The sequence below is a fragment of the Protopterus annectens genome, chromosome 4.part0 (genome assembly GCF_019279795.1).
Source record: "Protopterus annectens isolate FY-2018-M chromosome 4.part0, PAN1.0, whole genome shotgun sequence".
Lineage (NCBI taxonomy): Eukaryota > Metazoa > Chordata > Ceratodontiformes > Protopteridae > Protopterus > Protopterus annectens.
In genome coordinates this window covers 560,488,925-560,497,865 of record NC_056733.1, presented here as the reverse complement: position 1 = coordinate 560,497,865, position 8,941 = coordinate 560,488,925, and the positions used below count along the sequence as shown (strand labels likewise).

Sequence of the window (8,941 nt, the reverse complement as noted above, 5' to 3'; positions counted from 1 at the left end):
TGCAGAGAAACTTTTTAGGCTAAGAGTTTAACACTGAATATCAATGAAGTGAAACACAATAGCCCCCACTTACTGGAGAGAGAGAGAGAGAGAGAGAGAGAGATCACAGTATTCTACGAAACAATTAAATAGAAAAATAAATAACAACAGAGAGACACAGACCACAATATTCAATGAATCAATTAAATAGACAGAAAAATAAAATGCAGTACAATCTTTAACACTCCAAGTTTGTACTTAACTCAGCTGGTAATGGAGTTGATTGTAGGTATGTAGCAGAAGCCAAACAACTCATATATTGAGCAGTAATAAATTCAAAGATATGTGACTAACACTTATAAATACAGAGAAACCCTCTAGGCTAAGAGTTTAACACTGAATATCAATGAAGTGAAACACAATAGCCCTCACTTACTGGAGAGAGAGAGAGTGAGAGAGAGAGAGAGAGAGAGAGAGAGAGAGATCGAGATCACAGTATTCTATGAAACAATTAAATAGAAAAATAAATAACTACAGAGAGACACAGACCACAATAATCCCTTCAAAACCCAACTTTTCTCTTACCTGTCCTCTAAACATAAGTGTTCCTGCTTTCATCCCACTTAAATTTAATTAACTACCCTTATGAACCCTCTATATCCTTTCACTTCACACTACCCTAAAACTATTATTTTTCCAGTGCTACTAAATCAAACTACAGCTACTTCTCAGTTTAAGTAATTCTCTCTCTCTACTCCTTGTATGTAAATATTGTAAATATCATGTAACCTCAGATCTCTTCATTACAGACAGTTGAAACTTGCTGCTCTGAAGGGAAACTACTGAAAATCTATTTTATCTACCTTCCTTAATGATGTTTTTGAGGTATACTGTGTGCATTTGCTTTTTACTAACTGTATGAATGTAATTACACGTGTATTTTTTTTACCTTCAACACTATGTAACTTAGATTGTATTCGCATTGCTTTTGGAGCTTTTCTCCCCGGGCCTCCACTGAAAATGGGCACGTTCTGGCCCAGTGGACTTCCCCGGTAATCAAACTGGAAATAAATAAAATAAAAATCCCCTGCCTCCCATACAGAAATAATACAGGTGACATAGAGAGCAGTAAATGAAAAAGTAGTGTGTGTTTGTCACAATAATACCTGCCATCTGTTTCACACCACTTGTGCATTGCCCTGCATGCATAGATGGTTTCTCACTGATTTACTCATACAGTTGTACAGTATAAGGTATGAGGCAATATATTTAAGTGCAACATAGTACCAGGGATATATGCATTGTGCATATGACAGCACTCATATTTAAATGCCGTTCAAACTACTGGAAAATTCAGTGTGCATGTAAACTAACAGCCTCAAAGGAGATGTGCAGTTATAGTTGTTTTGTGAACATACCTCTAATTTTAAATCAGGAACTAAGTATCACTCCAGCTCACTTAAATGTTAATTAACGATAGGTTTTGCATCATCAGTCATTTTTTCTGAACAATACGTATGCAGATCTAATGGCATAATTGACTGATTGTAATACTCAAGTGATTTACCACCAAAAATGTTAGGAGGAACAAGGCAAAAACGTGAGACAAAATGAAGGATGGTCTCGAAAATCGGGGAAGTTGAGAGAGAGGTATGCTTGTGTAAACAGTATCATGCTGTACGCAAAACTGTTTCGTTATGGCAGGAGGCATTACAGTTGAATTATGAAGCTAGTGGAGGTCTAATAACAGATGTGCATAGCAGGCACAAGTTCGCAGTAATTTTTTTTTTTTGGGGGGGGGGGTGATATAGGGTCATGGTCTTAGTTTTTGTAGAAAACGCCACTTTTGGTTTCCACCACAGCAAAATGAAACCCAACCACTTACACACACAGGCACACACACACACACACACGCGCGCACGTAATCTAATGTTAGTTGAAGGATGTTCCTTCATTTGCATTCTGCACCGTAGCTCTCAACCTTCCATCTCCAAAATGAGGAACACTAGCCCTTATAATGTGGAACAAATGGGCAAAATGTGGAACACATACTAACGGCATACTAACAGCTTCAATTGGATTAGGAAGGTCATAGGATGGTCTAAATACGCTCCATGTACTTATAAAAAAAGATCTTTTAATGAATTGTTATGATTCATTTCTATTTACCACGAATGTTAGTTAAACATTTCCCAATACCGAATGGGTGACTGGAACTTTGAGGAATACGAACTTTTTAAGACCGCAAATTAGGTACGTTCCTCATAATGAGGTACGCTTGACAAGTATGTTCAGGACAAAATCATCAGCACTATCTCACCTCCTAACTAATGCTGCAACAGAGCTAGTTTATAACTGTGGTTGGGATGCACGATGCTCATATGTCACTCCACAGAACTTTAAGCAGAAGCTTGTGTTACACATTTGCCCACTGTATATTAGCAGCTGACTGTTCTTTTAAACTAAGCCCTAAATACATACACAACCATTTTTTTTATTCCAAACCAATTATATTTGTATTATGAACTTTTTATGTTTCATATGTTACACTTGTTTTGTCCTTCTTATGTAAGCACCAGCAGAGGATGCTATCGCCTACCAAGTGCATTAAGACCAATACAGAAGCAATTTAAACATCAAATAGGTTACCGAGCACATAGTTCACATTAGCTAAAATCCCTGGCACAGTCAAGGCGGGAATAACACTGAGAAATAAGCAAAAAATAAATTATATCCTAATATCTATATAGGAATTGGATGTGTGCCACTAACACAATACTCAGATGGGCGCTGAAATGACACTCACTCACTAGGGGAGTTGAGCATTTGCTGACAGATGTAGGTAAGGCTGTTTAAAAGCCAGGTGTGTCTTTAAAATCGTTCCTTCACTCCTGGCACTACGTGATGCATTTTTCCCTTTCCAGTGCAGCGCAGTCACAGAGGGCGGGTTCAGTGACGTCAAAAAGCTCTTCTATCAGGCACGGCACGAGCTCCGGTGCTGCAGATCCGTGGTCTGCTATAGTACCAGAGAAGAAGGGGACTAGAGGAGTACGTCAGAAATCATGGCAATGGCTACAGCAGGTAGGCGATGACCTGAAACGAAACAAGATGAGAAGACGTTTCTATCTTCATCATTGTTCTTAAGTGCACAGTATTGACTGTTTATTATTTTCTCTTTAATGTAGAGGCGGAGACGCGTCAGAGGCTGCTGCGCACAGTGAAGAAGGAGGTGGGTGCTGTCGTCCCAAAGATAATTAATTCTGTGAACTAACATTCAGATGTGATGCCTGACCTGTTCACAAGCTGGTGGTAATTGCCAGCTTGGAGTCTGTACGCTCTTCTTCTCTGTGCCATATTTACAGTGCACTGTCTGTGTGTCAGTAAAAACGTGCCCAGAAGCAGCTGTTAGTGGTTATTTGCTGTCTTGTAAATCAAGCTCACCTTGTCCCTATGCATTATTTTTATTGTCATAGGTTCCCATAATATAGTTTTATATTGACTGATACGTTTAGTAGGATGTTTAATTCATATTCGGAAATGACTTTTTTCAAAATGCATGTCCTTGTCGTTACACGTCAATGTTTATTCGTCTAAATTAGTGTCTCAAGACTTTGTTATATGTTATGTGCTGGGATTATGTTAATATTACTGTGATTATGACATAAAAAGTATTTAACGTTTAGGCAGTATTTTTATAGTTTACCCGGAGGTGATTGTGGTGGGTTCAGATATGTTGAAAAAAATTAGTTCGCTAGGTTAAGTAAGCTACTAGCGTGTGATAAAACTTAAAATATAGTGTTTTGAGTTTGTATCATGCTAGGTTTATGAATCATATTTAGTTATTTGTTTGTTTATCTGCATGTCAGCATCTAAATTAATGCCTTCGTCTCTGGAGATTATTGTACATATTTTGGCAGACTTTCTGTTCTTATTTTTATTTAGTCAGTTCAGTATGATTGATTAAAGCAATTAATATGCTTAAAGTACACATTGATAATATAAGAAAAATAACATATTTTTGAAGATGATTAGGTGATATGTCATATTTTTGGGTGGTCACCACAGAAAATAAAATGGTTAAAAACATAAACAACAGATCACATGGCCTGCAACATGATAGAAGCAGGTACTCTGCAGTGAACATGTATTTGTGTGTGTGTGTGTGTCTGTGTCTGTGTGTGTGCGCCTGTGTGTATTGGGGTGGGAATCTCAATAGATAATGCTTGCTAGGTTTTGTGGTGTTCTCTGTTATAAATTGTTGCAACATGTAATAATATGCAAAATAAATAAGACACCGGATAGTGCATTATTTGCATGCACACTGTAATTGTAGTTAGCCACTGTAAAGATCTGTTTCAAGCTTTAGAGAGATTTCTTGGTGTGTCCAGCTTGCACAGTGTCTTAGTCTGAGCTTGCAACAACAACAACCGTGAGCTGTATCCTTCCTTTGCTTAAAACCACTGCATAGTTACAGATATTGCTTTATTTTAGTCATGATTGCCATCACGGAAGGCAAATTACAGTTATTGTAAAAAGCAAACATGTTGTGTCATAAATCCCAGCACAAGTGGACAGGCTTCTCCTGAAAACAATCCTTTTCTGGTGCAAATAAACATCATAGCATTTATCAGAATGCAGTTTCAGTAAATCATTCCCTAAATATGTGTCTGTTTTATATTATTTCAGATACATGCTTTTGTTTTAAAAGCAACCATTTACAATTGATTTAATTTCTATAAGACATAAGTTCACAAAGTAAGACATTTTTGAAGAATGCAATTATTTATTTGGAATAAACCTGAGACTTGCGAGAAAGTAAAAGTGAGTTGGTTATTAAAAATCAGCATCTCACAGAGATTAGCATGCATTTATTGTGCCTGCTTGCTGCATCTGTTTGCTTGCTTGCTGCATCTGGCATTCAAATTTTGTGTGAATGATGTCAACATTTTATGATAAGGAGATCACTGAGGTGTCTGTAGTGGAAGAAAACATGGATTTGTTATTTATTTTTATTTGTGATCCAATATGACCCTGCCAGACCTGTTATGTATCTGTTTTGAGCATTGCTTTGACTTGAAACATGGAAATATACATTTGAGAAACATGGAAAGCTTTGAAAAGTCCACACATGCAAAACAAATTAATGTAAACAACTGAATATGGAAGAATGGCATCCTGTACATGGAGGCTCTGCTTTTAAACTATCTCTGTACTGAATTTGCCAGGTGTGAGACTATTATAGACAGGAAGAAAAATAATTTAGAAAGTCACTGGATTAGTGGCTCCTGTGCATGTAAAGTGGTGTGGGGACTGAAGCTTGTCTGCTGTAGTAGTGCTAATATGGGGCTGCATAGTCAGTCTAGAATTGTACAGGCGTATAAAAAGCTGAGCAGCTAAACTAATAAGGGTTCAAATAATGTGTGGTAGAGGGAGACTAGCTAGTTCAGATTTTACATAAGGATTTTGTAGGATGAAAATGAAAAAATAAAATCAAAAGACATATAATTGCTGATTCAAGTATTGGATTAAAGCAAAAGATATTCAGTAAAGTATGACTAATTTCTAATTATGAGAAACTTGATGAAGGACGATGAGAAAAGTCCTCCAGATACAGTAGGGGGAGAATTATCAAGGGCAGAATGTACTGATGTGTGCCTAGTTACTCATCTCTTGTTTTCGAATGGGATTTTATCAAGTGAAAATGAAGTTCATTAAGAAGAAAGGGAAGTACATATTTAGTAAGGTAGCGTCAGATCCTTGTCAGAGAATAGAATGAATTATTTTGGAGCAAGCATGTTTCCAAAAAAAATAAATAAATAGTTATGGAAAGAAAGTTCACAAGTTTTTGCCCATCAGTGGAAAACAGAAATCCTATTCGGAAAGTGTGTAATGTTAAGTGAAATGATTAGAACTGATGAACTATGAAGGAGAGTGCATCAAAATATTTTAATACATTGTAAGCAATTTGGTTGTTATTGGACTCATAAAGAAATGTATTTCATTTTTTTGTAGTTTTAGAAATTCTAAAATAGAGTAGAAGTCAGTCAAACCTTGTCTTTCCTTTTTGTGAGGTATAATTGCCTGTGAACTGTGGAAGAAAGTAGAAACAGTCTTTTTGTGGCAAGTTTTCTTGTGATAGCTGCCAAAACAGTTTGCTGTGTGACTAAAGTATGAGTGTGTGTGTGTGTGTGTGTGGGGGGGGGGTATCTTATTTTCTTCTTGTTTTAATGTACTTTTGTTTTACATAGATATTTTAAGCATGTCAGCTAGAAATGGTTATATTTTATATTTGTAGTTTTGACGTCTAGGAGAGAAGTATTGCTTGTGAAATGTGAGGGGAGCTAAATATTTAACATTGTGCTTAAGGTAACAAGGAAACACGTTTTTGAGCTAGTTTCCAAGACAGGCTGCTTTGTTTCTAAGACTTACTCCCTCCACCTTTATTTTATTGCAACATTGTCTTATTTCAACATTTTTTCTTGAAGGTGTAAAAGTTCTAGGTTAGGGCAGAACAAACACTATGGTCTTTTTTGTGAGGTGTATTGGGACTCATTTCTTTTAAACTGTGAGAGGATCTGGAAACTTCTTTTTATGTTTAAGGTAACAAGAAATTCTGTTGAATGTTTTCTTGAGGGTGTGTGAATTAATCTGATTCCTACCATGTCAGCTTCTTTTTGTGTTTTTAATCTCCGTGGCTCTTGATTTGTCTGCTTATTATTAATTTAAGTTCAGAATCACTGCCCCCCCCCCCCCCCCCCGTCTCATGCACTTACTATTCTTCATCAAAGTAACATTTTATGAAGGATCGACTTTTATATTTCACTAACCCTCCCACTTCTGTGTCATTTACTCCTCATGGTGATCGGTATAAAATCTTATTATGAACAGACTCCCTTCGTATTAATTCCAACCGCCTTCCATTCATCCTTCAGTCCCACTAGTTGTTCACCCCAGTACCAATAGCGATACTCCTTTATGTCAGATTAAAGTCTTCAGTTAGTGCCTCATATTGGTTTACAGAGTAGTTGTAAACAGAAGAATACACATTTTGATAAAAAGAAAAGCTGTTGAAACCTTACTAGTTTAGAAGACTATTGGTAAAACTATTTTTGATTCGCTGTACACATATCTTTGAGTTTTATTTTAAATATAAATGAGCTTTCTTGAAGTTAGGTATGTTAACACTATGTGAGATAGATTTCAGAGATTCAGTAGATAGCTATTATGTAAGGTAGTGTAATCACTGCCAGATGCTTACAGAAATTAAACTTTATATTGACAGAATCTTAGTTGTTTGTGTATAAAATACAGAGGTTAAGATGTTATCACACGTTGACATATGCAGGTAATCTGGAAAAAAACCCTGCAAAAGCCTCATCCATTCATTAAGAAGGAAGTAAGTTCAACAAAAGTAAAAGCTCGTACATGTAGCACATTATACAGACCTCCCACTTACCACAGTTATCACATATATACAGCCACTGTAACATGGTAACAGGAAGAGTCTGCAGTAACAAAGTATCTGGGGTTAAAACTGAACCAAGTAAGACTAAAAATGTCCATACCGTAGACAGTATGACCTGGCAACTCCACAACATTGAGTAGTGCTCCACTGGACTTTGTAAGTAGTATATGACAATGTCATTCTTACCTGGGGCAGGGTGGGGTGTCCTGAGTTGTACTTGATGTCATTGTTTTGGAGGATATGGAATCAGTGACAGGTTCTCCTGCAACTTAATGAGGATGGACAGGGCAGTCCACAGAGTTGTGAAAACTTTCTTATTATGTCCATTGCATGCTCACTTAATCATACCTCAGCACGCATGAGGATGATTGACCCACATGTAGTGAAAAGTCATTGTCAGCAGTATTTGTGATATTCTGGACTCCTCCTTCTCTGTCACCTCATAGCTTTGTTGACCCAGAAGACAACCACAGTTGGAGGGTGGGACTGGTAGCCTGGGTATGGGATGTAAAATAGTTATGATACCAAGATGCAGAGGGGGAGGTAAGGAGTTCCAGTTGACAGCAGCTATCCTGGTGTCACATTGTCCTGAACAAGAGACTGGTAAAAGGGAGGAAGTGATCCACCCCACAGTTTCTTTTAATAGAGCCGTTATATTTTCTGAACAAAATAAACAAAGGCAGAGGACACTGTGGCTTTATTTAAATGTGAGAAGTCTCACAAACAAAACAAATGTATTAGAGGATTTTCTCTGCTTTGTAAGATGTTGATAACTGAACATTACTAAAACCTTCTTAAAAGAACTAAAATGCTTACCACAAATTTCATGCCATGGCTCCTTTCATTATTGCAGATACCATGGTTAGATTGCAGTGTCAAAGTCCTTGTAAGGGAACGTATAAAACCCAAAAGCCAAGAAAAGGTCTCAGGTTTAGGAGCTGCTGGCACAGGGATAAATATCAGTGCTTATGAAGATAGTATTTCTAACCTACAGAGCATTAGAAGTTTTTGAAGATGCTCCATGTTATAAAAAAATCAATGAACATACAATCTTTATGGGGGATGGATTAATTTACCAGACATTTACTAGATAAACTATTAGACATCCAATAGGTATACCCAAATAATAATCAACTGTGTTAACCAGAAATATTTTAAATAAATTGTACCAAGTCCACGTAAGGTTAAATTATATTGTTTTCTTTTCTAAGAAGCATCTCTTCTGTTACTGTTATTTATTTTATTATTTGTTTTACATCTGTTGACCGGACTAGTCCAACTGGATACATGTCCATTTTCAGCAGAGGCCCGGGGACGTAAGCTCCGTGCAAAAAGCAAAAAAAAAACATTTTTACAAACAATGTTGTTACAGGTTAATACAGAAATTATCATAGAGGTCTAAGTACCTCCCATTTTAAAATTCGGGTACAATACTAAAAATAGGTGTAATATTATACAATAGTCTGGGAGAAATAGGTCTGGGATAAGAGGAAAATA

The 8,941-nt window shown here is 36.7% G+C and overlaps 1 long non-coding RNA gene across 2 annotated transcripts in view; it reads left to right on the top strand.

Moving 5' to 3' along the window:
- Nucleotides 1-2,675: 2,675 nt before the first annotated feature.
- Nucleotides 2,676-8,941, top strand: part of LOC122799437 — a 571,685-nt gene continuing 565,419 nt past the window's right edge. Inside the window, exons 1-3 of one of the 2 annotated variants that reach the window (XR_006364471.1) lie at nt 2,676-2,821; nt 2,904-3,060; nt 3,165-3,208. This is a non-coding gene — a long non-coding RNA (uncharacterized LOC122799437). Of the gene's footprint in view, nt 2,822-2,903; nt 3,061-3,164; nt 3,368-8,941 lie in introns of those variants that run through there. The other variant, XR_006364470.1, reaches the window with a different exon arrangement.